Source organism: Hylobates moloch, unplaced genomic scaffold, assembly GCF_009828535.3.
Source record: "Hylobates moloch isolate HMO894 unplaced genomic scaffold, HMol_V3 SCAFFOLD_5, whole genome shotgun sequence".
Classification (NCBI taxonomy): Eukaryota; Metazoa; Chordata; class Mammalia; order Primates; family Hylobatidae; genus Hylobates; species Hylobates moloch.
The window spans coordinates 12,120,713-12,135,956 of NW_026652280.1; positions in this window are offsets into that span (position 1 = coordinate 12,120,713).

The following is a 15,244-nucleotide window of genomic DNA, read 5'->3' on the forward strand; positions in this document are numbered from 1 at the left end:
AGGCATACAATGTATAAAAATCCCGTCAGGGTAAATGGGGTATCCATAACCTAAAGCATTTATCCTTTCATTGTATTACACACAATCAGATTATGCTCTTTTCATTATTTTAAAATGTACAATAAATTATAGTTGGCTATAGTCATCTATTGAGCTATCAAACACTAGATCTTATTTATTCTTTCTAACAATATTTTTGTACCCATTAACCATCCTCTCTCCTCTTAGCTCCCCACTACACTTCCCAGCCTCTGATAACCATCATTGTACTCTCTATCTCCATGAGTTATCATTTCAATTGTTTTCATTTTTTTGGTTCCCAGAAATAAGTGTTCTTACTACCTTGATTGGCTGGGCATTCTCTGAGATTTTTAATATTACTCTTGAGACATGTCTTCTCAATGCATACTAACCATGCCATTGTTTGTAAGACAAACATTTTCTCTCAGGTGAGTTTCTCATCACAGATATTCATTCTCTCTCTCTCTCTCTCTCTCTCATCCTTTGGTAAAATTGTGAAGGATGTTAATGGTAGGATGAAAAGGGTCAAAATGTATTAGAAAGAAAACACCTACTTTCTACCTAAAAAGTCTTCAGGAAGAAAACCTTTCCCGGCTGAGGCCTAAAGATTGTTCCATGTGAAAAATTCCTTCTGTTGATTAACTCACCATTTTTGCTGCCTTCTTATTGCCGCATGCACCCAGTGCTGGAGCTGTGGTTATTAAATACCCAGAGTAAATATTTTAATCTTATGCAGTTAGGTTTGCATTGTTTTGTCATGGTTTCAGAAAGGGATTTTTTCACCAACTCCAGGCTGTAGTTTCCATAAATGTCATCTTAATTGACATCGAAAAAAAATTGACAGGTTGATGCGTGCGGCAAACCACAATGGCACATGTATACCTATGTAAAAAAATTGCACTTTGTGCACATGTACCCCAGAACTTAAAGTATAATAAAAAAAGAGAAAAAGGTCTCAATATTTTACTTTAAAAAAAAAAAAGATGGTACTGTTAAATTACAAGGCCAAGTCTGCTGCCATGACGAGAACAAGCAGAGAGTGTCTTATGGATTTTCTTTCTGCCTTTTTGGATTTTACTGACACTCTTTTTCAGCAACACAGTTAGCAAAGATTATTTTAACCATCCAAGGAAAAATAGTGGATAGTTCTAGTTCTTCCCATTCCTCAGCTTGTGAGATAGAGAAACACAGCTGGCTACTTCTACCCATTTATATTATATTTCTGATACGAAGGCACTTACACAGACTATCCCCATCACCCAGCCTCTCCTGAGAGAAAACAGCTACTTCCCATGTTCTCTTCTCACACTGTCTTAAGTTTCTAGGACTGTTGACAAATCACTGTGAGCTCATTTTGTTACAAACACCCTACCTTTCCTCAGTGTAACCATTCCAGAGCACACCCATCTCCTAGGCTGAGAACACGTCTGCTCTACTAGCCTAGCTCACTTATCCCATTACTCATAGGTCATACATGTCATCGGAGTCAGAAGTTCTTCCACTTTTGAGGTGGAGAAACTGCATGAGTGCTACCCAGAGAAATCTGAGCCAGGTGACCTATCAAATCATAGTGTTATAGGACCAGAATTGAGTTTCTTTGCACATTTGATATACCACAATAAATCTTAACCTATTTCCTTGGAGTTGATTTCTTGGGAATGTGTATTTTAAACTTAAAAGTATTCACTATCACTAGGAGATAGTCAATTATACGGACGTATTTTGTTCAATGTATTTAGATTTATTTTAAATGACTTGCCTTCTCTTTTCACAGGGATACCATTCCCTTATAAAGTGACTCCGAATATTGCATTTGTTCCTATTAATGCTAAATCTCTGGAAAATACATCATCATTCTGCTGAAATCAGATTTCTGACAATGTCTTTCCCATTTTGCCCATCACTATGAGTTAGCTGGGTAATTCCAAATTATTCCTTATCTATTGGTGCAGATTTTCCTTCCTTCTTATCAGTCTTGTCAGAGGAACAAGATTCTTTTGCATACCTTTCTTTTCTGTTTTACCTGATTGCAACTTATACTCCAGCTCTGAATCCTGTCGGTTTTCAATGTGTCCTTTTCTGTCAACAATGGGATTATATATCACCCAGAACAATAATTTTACATTTCTTCAAGTTTTTCTATTTTGTTCAATAAGATTACTCAATGTTTCCCACTGAAAAGACACTTTACAGGCATAGCACTGCTATTTATCACACAAAATGTTTGATAGTACAATGCTGTTGATGTTTTCAATTGTTGTAGCCCGTGATTATACAATCTACATTTCACTACTTCGATATTTCAAATTTACAGACTTCTTTCCTAAATATTTTATGTTTATATACTGGTTGCATTTCTCAGAACACATTCACATGCATTATTTTATTTGTTCATCACAATACCCAATGAGTTAGGCAGACAGAGCAGATGGTTTGGGAATCACTCTTTATAGATGTGGAAGCTCTGACTCATGGAGGTTATGAATGACAAAGTCACTCAGTTAGCAAACAAAAACACAAAAGTAAATTATGTTATTTTTTAATATAGCAGTAAAATGATTTTGCTAATTATCATAATCCCTACATATCGGGTCTACTGACAGCAAAAGAATGTGTCTTTAGAGTTATGAGGAAGGGACGTATTACTGATGGATGACGGTTTTGGAAATAAAATAGAATTACTAGCTATAAGTAAACATGAAAGAAGATTTACAAATTTGATAGTAACTAAACAATAGCATGCCTTGAATTTCATTTTTTAGAATCAACTATTATCATTCTATCTACATTCATGCATTTTTCTTTTTTTTTTTTTTTTTTTTTTTTTTACACTCAGCATTAGAGCTTTATTGTACCAAAAGAATACAAACTAGAACTAGCCAAAAGGAAAGACACACAGGGTAAGGTTTGGGTGAGTCTCAAATGCAAAGCTTTTGTTCTCTCCCCATGAGGTCAAGATGTATTGTCTTTCCTGCACATTGGCGTTTGTTAATTTGCAGAGCAATTTGCAATCAGGGAGGCTCACCCAAGCTTCAGTGTTCAGAGTTTTTATTGGGATCTCATTACATTGGCATGATTAATTGAATCATTGGCCATGCAATTGAATTCAATATCCAGCCTCACTTCCTTCCTTGGAAGTCAGACTGTTTATCACATTCCTCAAAGCCCCAACTTTCTAATTAACATGTTTAGTCTTTCCAGCCAGTCCCCATCTGGAATCACCATCTTTTATATATATATATATATATATATATATATATATATATATACTTTAAGTTTTAGGGTACATGTGCCCAATGTGCAGGTTTTTTTTTTTTTTTTTTTTTTTTTTGCGATGGAGTCTCGCTTTGTTGCCCAGGCTGGACTGCAGTGGCGCAATCTCGGCTCACTGCAAGCTCCGCCTCCCGGGTTCACGCCATTCTCCTGCCTCAGCCTCTCCAAGTAGCTGGGACTACAGGCGCCCGCCACCACGCCCGGCTAATTTTTTGTATTTTTTAGTAGAGACGGGGTTTCACCGTGGTCTCGATCTCCTGACCTCGTGATCCGCCCGCCTTGGCCTCCCAAAGTGCTGGGATTACAAGCGTGAGCTACCGCGCCCGGCCACAATGTGCAGGTTTGTTACATATGTATACATGTGCCATGTTGCTGTGCTGCACCCATTAACTCGTCATTTAGCATTAGGAGATATACCTAATGCTAAATGACGCGATGGAGTCTCGCTTTGTTGCCCAGGCTGGACTGCAGTGGCGCAATCTCGGCTCACTGCAAGCTCCGCCTCCCGGGTTCACGCCATTCTCCTGCCTCAGCCTCTCCAAGTAGCTGGGACTACCGGCGCCCGCCACCACGCCCAGCTAATTTTTTTTGTATTTTTAGTAGAGACGGGGTTTCACCGTGGTCTCGATCTCCTGACCTCGTGATCCGCCCGCCTTGGCCTCCCAAAGTGCTGGGATTACAAGCGTGAGCTACCGCGCCCGGCCACAATGTGCAGGTTTGTTACATATGTATACATGTGCCATGTTGCTGTGCTGCACCCATTAACTCGTCATTTAGCATTAGGTATATCTCCTAATGCTATCCCTCCCCCCTCCCCCCACCCCACAACAGTCCCCGGAGTGTGATGTTCCCCTTCCTGTGTCCATGTGTTCTCATTGTTCAATTCCCACCGCATTTTTCAACAAAGAGTTTTTCATCGCCTACCATTTGCCCAGATTTTGATGATATATGGGTGAGCAACCCCAAGACCGAAGATGCAAGACCTTATGTTCTAGAAGACAGATCACAAAAACAAAGCATACAATATTTTAGCAAATGCAAAGTGAAACAAGAGGAGAAAAAAAGCAGAGAAAATAAAAAGAAGACAGATGTGGAGCTCAGGTACATAAGGCAAGGTCCTTCTGAAAGGTGGCATGGGAAATAATTTAAACAAGGAGAAAGCAAGCCATATGATAATCTCAGGTAGGCTTTCAAGGCACATTTCTTTAACTTGAATACGTCCTACCTGCATGGAACACTGCCATAGTGATATCCTTTCCTAAATCTGTCAAAATAGCATAAGAAGAGGTAGAGATTACATTTTTGGGAAAAGATGATCAGAGCTGGAGTTTGTTAACTAAATGTATATTCTTTTGCATTGTCCCGTTTACATTAAGTGAGCATTTTGCATATAAAAATTAAGTAATATTACCACTGTTAATTCCTTGATTTGCGCTAGGTGGAAGACATGTGCTCCCATTAATCCTCAGCAACCCACTTGAAGGTATCACTTTATAGATGATATAAATGTGGCTCAGAGAAGTTAGATGACCTGCTCTTGATAACTCACTGGGATGCCAGACTTCTATGATTATTGGACAGTTGTCTGGAGTTTTAAATGCTAATACTTGCACTTAGTTCAAAAACTCTTCGTTATGGGGTAGATTCGGAAACTAAGCACTTCTAGTATAGAGGCAGTCACCACTTCTAAAGATAAGGTTTTGGCCAGGCGCGGTGGCTCACGCTTGTAATCCCAGCACTTTGGGAGGCTGAGGCGGGCGGATCACGAGGTCAGGAGATCGAGACCACGGTGAAACCCCGTCTCTACTAAAAATACAAAAAAAATTAGCTGGGTGTGGTGGCGGGCGCCTGTAGTCCCAGCTACTCGGAGATGCTGAGGCAGGAGAATGGCGTGAACCCGGGAGGCGGAGCTTGCAGTGAGCCGAGATTGCGCCACTGCACTCCAGCCTGGGCGATAGAGCGAGACTCCATCTCAAAAAAAAAAAAAAAAAAAGATATGGTTTTATTGGAGAGTGACTTACGCATTTGTAGATAGCCATAATGCATGTGATAATTGTATTTTTTACAGTAATAATTCATGACCTTTGGAAAAATGCTAACATGTAAGAAAGAAATTTATAATTACTAAAAATTTTCATGTTATCAGCTAAAAACAACTTTTATTAGAAACTAATGAAGTAACCTATATTTCCTCCAAGACTTTTTCTATACAAATATATACATATAAAGTTAATACATTTTTGTAAAAATGAGTTTCCTTTATATACTCCATATTACTTTTATTGAGGCTGTGTCTTTAATAGAGCTCTTTATTATTATGTTTATTATACTGTATTAATCTTATAGTATTTAAATAACCAATTTCCTATTTCTAGACATGTAAGTTGTCTCCAACTTTTGTTTTATAACGAATATTGCTGTCTATTTCCATATACAATATTCTTCACTTATCAAATTATTTACTTCTATTATATTTTTCCTGATATTTCATTGTGATCCATTCTTTTCTTCTGGCTGTTTTCCATAACAGAAGAAAGTTCCTCCCATCCCAATCATAGCAATGCTGAAAAGTTACATACTTTACCTAGGCGATAGACACATGTTTTATTACTTATTATTATTATTATTAGTAGTAGTAGTAGTAGTAGTAGTAGTACTAGTAGTAGTGGTCGTCATTGTCTTTCCTCTGTAAAGATACATTGGTTTGGTTGGGCGCAGTGGCTCACACCTATAATCCCAGCACTTTGGGAAGCCAAGGCGGGCAGATCATGAGGTCAGGAGTTGGAGACCATCCTGGCTAACAAGGTGAAACCCCATCTCTACTAAAAATACAAAAAATTAGCCGGGCATGGTGGCACGCGCCTGTAGTCCCAGCTACTCACAGGCTGAGGCAGGAGAATCGCTTGAACCCGGGAGGCGGAGCTTGCAATGAGCCGAGATCGCACCACTGCACTCCAGCCTGGGCGACAGAGCGAGACTCCGTCTCAAAAAAATAAAAAAAGATACATTGACTTGTATGACATATTTCTGAATAATTTTTAAAGTCAAACTACAAATTTCTAGCAAATATAATTGGCAGGTAAATGGGGATTATGTTCTTAAAACACAGCAAATACTCAGTTCTATTTCTTTCACCTCTCTCTTTTTCTATAGTGCCTTTCTTCATTTACTCTCAATTTTCTCCCAAATCCTACTTGCATTGATATTGACTTTACTTCCACATCACCTTCCACATCTATTCATTCATCACCTCAGTAGGTCTCCGTCTCTTCCAAAGTGATTCAATCCAAAGTTCCCGGATATGTCTCATTTCTCTCCATGTACAGCCAAGCCCCAGGTAATGAGATGACAAAGACAAGATTCCTCTCAATGGCTAAGTAGTTAAAATGGCTAAGAAATTCATATGTTAACATGTTTAATTCTCTTCCAAATAACATCTAAAATATCCTCATAATGATAGCATACCACAGAATTGATATGGGAGAGGGGCAGGGAAGTGCTGGGTAGAGAATGGCGGGGTCCCCAGCGAGGGCTCCACCCTTGAGCCTGTGCCCACGGACCTAAGTGAGGACAGGCACTCCTATTTTCACGGCCACATGTTGCTTTTTCCAAGACCACTCTGGCCCACCACGCCCCCCCATCTTGTGCCCATATAAACCCGAGAGACGCTAGTGGGCGCAGACGCACGAGCGGCTGGACGCCGACGGGAGCAGAGGAGCAGAAGAGCACCCCGACACAGGCTGGCTGACCGTGGACAGCAGGATGATGTAGACGACGTGGAATTTTGTAGGGACCATCAGAGGACAGGCCCGCAGCTGGGCAGGACCAACTCCATAGGAAGACCACCTTCCCACTCCATTCCTCTGGCTCCCCAACCACCTGGCTGAGAGCAACTTCTATCACTCAATCAAACCTTGCACCTGTCCTCCAAGCCCACGTGTGATCCGATGTTTCCAGTACACTAGGGCAAGAACCTGGGATACAGAAAGCCCACTGTCCTTGCAACAGGGCAGAGGGTCTAATTGAGCTGATTAACACAAGACGCCTGCGGATGGCCAGGCTGAAAGAGTACCCTGTAATACACGCCCACCAGGGCTTCAGGAGCTGTAAACACTCAACCCTGGACGCTCCCATGGCGTAGGAGCCCACGCTTTCCACCACCGGCCCATCTGCCAGCTCCCTCTAAGGGTCTGAGCAGTGGGGCTCTGAAGAAGGGAGCCACACGCCTGTTGCACGCCCTGTAAGGAGAATAAGGGAAATCTTCCCACTTCAGAGATGAAAAATGTGAGAGGATTTCTGGAAACCGGAATCTGATGTAGAGGTTTGAGGTGAATAGCTAGTGGTTGTGAAATTGTATACAAATCATAGCCTGATTTGACTGCACTGAAGTCAAACCTGACAACTAACTAGGGTAACTTTGTAGTTGGAGAAATACCTCTCTTAAATACAGAATTGGAAAGTATTGGAGATCTAAAAGCATGTGCTTTGTAAACATTTTTACTACAAAAAAAAAAAACAAAAAAACCCGGAAAGCAATACAAAAGTAAACACGAAGAACAGCACTAAAAACTGTTCATACTTCCACTATATTTCTTTCTCCCTTTAAATGAATCTAAGAAATATTTTTCACATGCAATCTATTTGAAAAGATCAATGATTAAGCAGGTAAGGATCTTCGTGCAAGTGATAGGATTCTTGAATTAAAGACCTATTTGAGTTTCTCTTAAAAGTATAACACATTGTACTAATTTTTTTAGAGTTAAAAACTATAGGAATGTACACTTATGATAAAGTCAGAAAGATAAAACATAAGTGAAAACAGGGTACAAATACTAATACAAACCTATTTAAAATTTGGCTGTATCTATAGAAATCTTTCGAGGGAGGCAAGTAATATGCCCCAAATGTGAAGATCTAAATCTCAAGAACTTTGTATCTCGTTTGTAACTCTGAACTTACTTACACATACATTATACACACATTTAATAACTATGGTTATCTGATTATCATAGAAAACTAGTGGTAGTAAGAGAGATTGCTATACAAAAGCTAACTACTAATAAATATCTATAATGGAAGCAACATATAAAATTACAAATCAGACAAACATTTTTCAGTGAGCACTGTAGTTTTAGGTAACCTATTAACAAAAATCTAACACTATTAGAGCCACCCTGTAATTTAACAGTAGAAAAACTTTTATCAGCAGTGATTATACTAAGCAACCAAGAAAACTATTAAGTTATCATTTGTTTATTTCAAAAGTAGCAGAAATATACTATCTATTTTGGTAATATATCTGTCCACAATGGATAAAATAAGAAAAAGTTTAATACTAAAAAAAGTAAATCTTCAGTTAGCTAGAAAGCTTAGCTTACAGAATTATTTCCCAAAGGTTTTGAGAAGCAAAGATTTCATTTAATGGAAAATAATTTGAATAACAATAAAATAATAATATGCCACAAGGAAAAACATGATTAAGCCCTTGAATGAAATATATAGGCAATTGCTCTAGGTGCTCAGAAAAACATCAGTGTGATGAGAGGTTGACACTTACGATAGTTTTCAACTAGGTATTGAAGGGTAGAGAAGATTTGGATAGGCAAATAAAAAAAAAGAAAATTTGATGGGAGGTTGGAATTGCAGATGCCTTATACAGAATTTTAATAACTGCATTGCATATTTGAGAGGCAGAGAGTAAAAAGCAATAGCTGACATTTAAGAGTGTTCACATAAGTAGGAATGGTGAAATATACGAACACATGGGAAGAGTCTTTGAAATGTAAGGTTGATGTCCTTTGTATTTCAACACTCAGGAAATGAGAAGTTATTAAATGCTTTTCTTTATAGAGAAATGATGCAATAAAACCAGTACTAGAAGAATTGAAGGTGGTACTATTTAGGATGGGGAGAAATTTAATTGGTATAAAATATACAGGGAAAATAATTTTGCAAGGAACAAGACTATTATGAAAGATATTAATAGTAAGCTAGACATGAAATTGACAGTTTCCATGGGAATAGAAGGCGGGGAACACTTCTCAACCCCCGGAGTGTTCAGAGGTGGCCCCACTTGTTTTGCAAATTAGGAATCTCAGAGAGAAGAGGCCAGTAACTTGCCCAAGGTCGCATCCCTAATCAATGCTGAGACCAGAGTAGTGTCCCAGTTCTTAGCTCAAAGATATTTTCTATTTTGATACCTTTTCAGATTAGATTTAATTTTTTTCTAAAAAGCATTACCCTTGAGAAACCTGGCCAGAAGCCAAGAAATTGAGATTTCATTTCCTGAAATACCCAGAATTGTTTTCTTATTGCCACTTAACCTGACTGTGCCTTTTCCTACACTTCTTAAAGTACTAAGAACGTTTCTGCTAGATAATGTTTGTTGAGGAGAAATGCCATTTTTCTAAGAATGAGGCAGTATAAATGTGACTTGCAGATGTAGCCTGTTGTGAAATACACAGAAACTGGACAATTTTCTTCATGTTGTCATGGATTTTTTCATGATTCTAAAAGGAGATGCACATTATTCACAAAAAATATGTTTTTCATATGTATATCAATTTAATCTCTAAGGAAACAGGTTTCCACTAAGCCAGCAATAAATTTGCACTAACAAAATTAGAAGATGAATGCATATAATTACAAAGAACAAAAGGGATGTTCTACAGACCATTTCCAACCTTTTATCATCCAGTAACTTGTACCTTCCCTTTTCTTCTTTTGCTGTGCTCCTCCATGCATTTACCTTAGTGCTGAGTCAGCAAAGGCCTTTTCATGAAAGCTGAAATAAGTCTGTTTTCGTCCCTGAGTTAAGATATCTTTAACCTGCTATTTGCCAACACCAACACATTTTACCCTTTTTAGTGATTTGTTCTGTTTTTTATTTTGATCAGATTTTATTTGTGACAACATAACCCATTCTTCTTGGGGCATTATGATTTGTTTCCCTCGGGTTTAGCTTCAGTTATTTCCAAGATTCTTTCTTGGGGTTCCCTGTTGGATTATATCTCATTTTATGTTTACGCTTTCATTTGGTAATACCATTTGGTTTTATGGCTGATTTTGCACCCCTAAATTCCCAGAGTCCCTCATGCAAAGTGAATGTTTCCTTTGTATCCTCAAGACAGTCCTCAAATAAAGTACAACACTGATAATCTAAAAGGGGTCAGCAAGATGGAACTTCAATGGCCTTTTCTCTGTTCTTTTAAAGCCATGTTTTCCCCCCAGGTGCTGTGTTTCTCTAATAGAGTTTTCAATTTACTTTATGCTGTTGTCTTTTTGTGATCTGGAAACAGGGAGTATGAAATAAACCAAAACAGAGATTCCTATTAGAGCAGAACTTCGAGACACTGTTGCTATTATTGAACCCTGCTATAGTTTTATGTTCGAACTTTTATTATTGCTGGCACATTTGTGGTTTGATGCTTAATTATCTTGATGTGTTCAATACAAGGAAAGGATCGATTTGACAGGTAGAGAGGGCAAAGCAATGGAGAACTTCAGAGAAGGTAGAATTAGAGAGACAAGCCAGCTAGCCAATGCCTGTGACTAGGTAGTCTGTCAGCAGATAACAGGGCCCTGGGAACCCATCTAACAGACTGAAGATAGAAAGAAAGACAAGATCCACATTATCACAGAATAGGCTACTAATACACATATGTAGGGAAATAGACACAATAATTAACCGAAGACAAAAACAAAACTAGGCAAGAGTCCAGTTACTAAAACTAGAATATACATTAGAATGGGCCTTGAAAATATGAGAGTCTCCAGATGTGGAATTTGGGTCACAATAATTTGCATGGTTATTAGTCATGGAAACCTGACCATGATGTCCCCATAATAAGCTGTTCATTATTTCCTCTTTTTCCAAGGTCAGGATTGGCCTGGAGCCTCGTGTGAGTCTAAATCTTCAGATGTGTTGAAATGTCCTAAATGTAGTCAGAAAAGGATGGAGAACTGACTACCTGGACATATCGTGAGAAAGCGTTCAATCTAAATACAAAATTAAAGACAAAATACAGAGGGAAAAACTACAAAACTAACTTGAAGAATAAATAAGTACTGGCAATCAAATTAAAACATGGAAAACATTAAATATGAGAGAATTATTCTAGAGTTCCTCTGATGAAAAATCACAACCATTTTCAATTAGTCTCTATACCACAAAAGACTACCGTTTGCTGGGTATAACATATTATTCCTGGCAATCTGACAGTACTTCACGTATAGAGTAGTACGTCGGGGTAAGCAAATGCAGCCATCTGTGCATGAGTCTCTTCCCACTATTTCAAACAAACAGAACTGGAACAAGCTTCGCACAAGTAGGCCTTTGGGTTGTCCTGAGTCCATGTCCAATGTGTATGGCCCTCTGGCCCTAACAGATTACCTCATGAGAACTGTGAGGATGCAGGTAAACTGTTTGAGGATGTGGGTATTAAATCCCACAGTGTGGGTTTCACATCAAGGTACTCCTCTTGCTAGCCACATGACCTTAATTTGGAGCCTCAAATTCCTAATCAATAAACTAAAAAGTACATAATCTGCCTTATGAGGATTATAAAAGAGGACGTAAGAAAAGTACATGGGGCATATTAGTTGCAAAATAAAGTGTGGTTTTTCTTACCTTATGTAAGTATGAAATATATTGAAGGATTAAGTATCTGTTCCTCCCTCTAAATGACAAAGGTGACTGCTTATGAAATAGTAGTACTTGCCAAAAAAGTCCCAGACAAAAATACTATCCAGCTTAACACTAAAAGATCCTCCCACTAAAAATCAACAGCCTGTTTTTTGCTACCTCTTACTGCTAACAGGCCTTCCCTATTGTTCTCTCAATACCCATGGCTCCCAGTGGTAACCGCGGCTGACCTTGGCAATGGATCCAGTGATTTGCAGAACTGTGCCCCTTCTCTGTCAATGGTTGTTTTCAGTGACCACAATATTGGTGGAACTGGGTTCTTTTCGTGACAGTGTCTATTCAAACTCATTTATGCATTGAAATGCTCAAAATGTTTTTGAGCAATTACTATTGTTCTGGTAGAGTTTTAGATTCGTAAGATGCAATAGTAATGAAAGCAAGCAGAGTTTTAACTCTCCACAGTCAGATGAGGGACCCAACGTTATCTGCCTATAAAGTAATAACTAAATTGGAAGTTACTTAATTTTTACATAACAGGTAGTCAAAAACAAAAGCAGCAGAGGCCTTTATAACACCTCTATCCTATGATTAATCTCCCAGGTGATCCTGTTCTCCATCCATGTCATTGTTATGGTATGGTTTTTATCCTCATTTTCTTTTTTTTTTTTTTTTTGAGACGGAGTCTCGCTCTGTCGCCCAGGCTGGAGTGCAGTGGCGCAATCTCAGCTCACTGCATTCACGCCATTCTCCTGCCTCAGCCTCTCCCAGTAGCTGGGACTACAGGCGCCCGCCACCACGCTCGGCTAATTTTTTGTATTTTTAGTAGAGACGGGGTTTCACCATGGTCTCGATCTCCTGACCTTGTGATCCTCCCACCTCGGCCTCCCAAAGTGCTGGGATTACAAGCGTGAGCCACCGCGCCCGGCCTTCCTCATTGTCTTTATTTTTATTTTTAATTATAAATTGACAAATTATAGCTGTATATATTTATGGGGTACAAAGTGATGTTATAGTTTATAACACAACGTGCGATAATTAAATAGAGCTAATTATCATACTCATTACTTCAAACAGTTATTGTCAGACCTCTGAGCCCAAGCTAAGCCATCATATCCCCTGTGACCTGCATGTATACATCCAGATAGCCTGAAGTAACTGAAGAATCACAAAAGAAGTGAAATTTAAATGGTCTGTTCCTGCCTTAACTGATGACATTCCACCACAAAAGAAGTGAAAATGGCCGGTCCTTGCCTTAACTGATGACATTACCTTGTGAAATTCCTTTTCCTGGCTCGTCCTGGCTCAAAAAGCTCCCCCACTGAGCACCTTGTGACCCCCACTCCTGCCCGCCAGAGAACAACCCCCCTTTGACTGTAATTTTCCTTTACCTGCCGAAATCTTATAAAATGGCCCCACCCCTATCTCCCTTCGCTGACTCTCTTTTCGGACCCAGCCCGCCTGCACCCAGGTAAAATAAACAGCCTTGTTGCTCACACAAAGCCTGTTTGGTGATCTCTTCACACGGACGCGAGTGAAAGTTACCATTTCCATGGGGAGAACATTTGAAACAGTGATTTAGAAATGTACAATTCATTATTATTGACTACATTCATCATGCCGTGCAATATATCTCAAATAAAAAATACCTTTTCCTTCTGTCTAACTGAGGCTTTGTACCTTTTGACAACCATCTCCCCAATTTCCCTACTCGCTCAGACTCTGATAACCATCATTCTGCTTCTTTGAATTTGATTGTTTTAGATTCCATATATATAAGTGAAAACATGCAGTATTTGCCTGGCTTATTTCATTTAGAATAATGTTCTCCAATACCAAACATGTTGTTGCAATTTATACATTTTTTCTTTAAGTCTGACTACTATTTCATTGTGTATATATACCACATTTTCTCTATTCATTCATCTGTTCTCAAACAACCCTATAAAAAGAAAACAAATAATTTGACTAAAAAATGAGCAAGAAACCTGAATAGACATTTCCCCAAAGAAGACATACAAATTACCAACAGATACATGAAAACACTGTTCAACATCCCTAGTCAGTAGGAAAATGCAAATTAAAAGCACAATGAAATACCACCTCACACCTATAAAAATGGCTATTATCAAAAACAAAAAATAGATAATAGTTAGTGAAAATATGGAGCTAAGGGGGCCCTTGTATTGAATGTAAATCAGTACAGCCATTATGGAAAACTGTGAAGGTTTCTCAAAAACTAAAAATAGAACTACTATATGATCCAGCAATCCCACTTCTGGCTATTTACCCAAAGACTTGAAGTCTGTGTCCAGGAGATGTCTGCCCTCCTATCTTCATTGTAGTACTATTCAAGACAGCCAAGTTGAAGTATTCTCATTTTCTTAAGATAGCTTTTCCAACTTCCATTTTACTTCTCTATTTCAGGTAGGAGAAAAAAGAAGAATAACAAGAAAAGGAAGCTACATGAGGAAAGCAAAACTTTCCGAAAAAGGCCCAGTGTATAGATTTAATTCTCATTGGTCAAACTGTGTCGCCAGGCTACTGTGCTGAAAGGATGCTGGGAATGTAGTGTTTCAGATGGGCACAGTGCTATTCCAAAGAAAACTAGATTTATTTTAATAAGATAGAGATAGTTGGTAGTGAGTAGACAACTAGCAGTTTCTGTCACATCACACATCACCATTGTGGAGATAAGAACCTAGCAAAAATAAAGTAGTTCCATGAGCTGGTCTAACCTAATTAAATAATTCTCCATATCAACTAAGTCTTATTTAAGAATGGTTGGAAGTGCAGATTCAGGAATCTGACTTATGAGTTAAGATTCTAGCTTTGCCATTTCATAGCCCTGTGACTTTGGACAAAGTATTTAACTTGACTTTCTCATTTTTAAAAATAATAATAGACCCTGGCTCATGGTGTTGTTATGAGGATTGATTAGATGTATACAAGTTGGGCATTAAAACACTGACTGGAACTAACAAGCATTTACAGTGTTCACTGTATTTCATATCAATCAAGTAACCTATATTTGTATTACTCTGGTTTCCCACATATATTTATCTACTGGACAAAAAAATGTACGGACCATTGATGGGATTAATTCCTTTTGACCTTGTTATGTCTTCATCATACTTTATTCTATTTAGTTGTCTAGTGTTTCAGTTTTCTGTGAATTTAATAACAGTGCATTTGAGGAAACCAAATCAATCTATCCAACATAAAATTTCTGAACCCGTAGAGCTGAGAAACAAGATTCTCAGTGGAGTAAAAGCAATCTGCAAGGCTTGGACCCTTAAATTGTAGTAA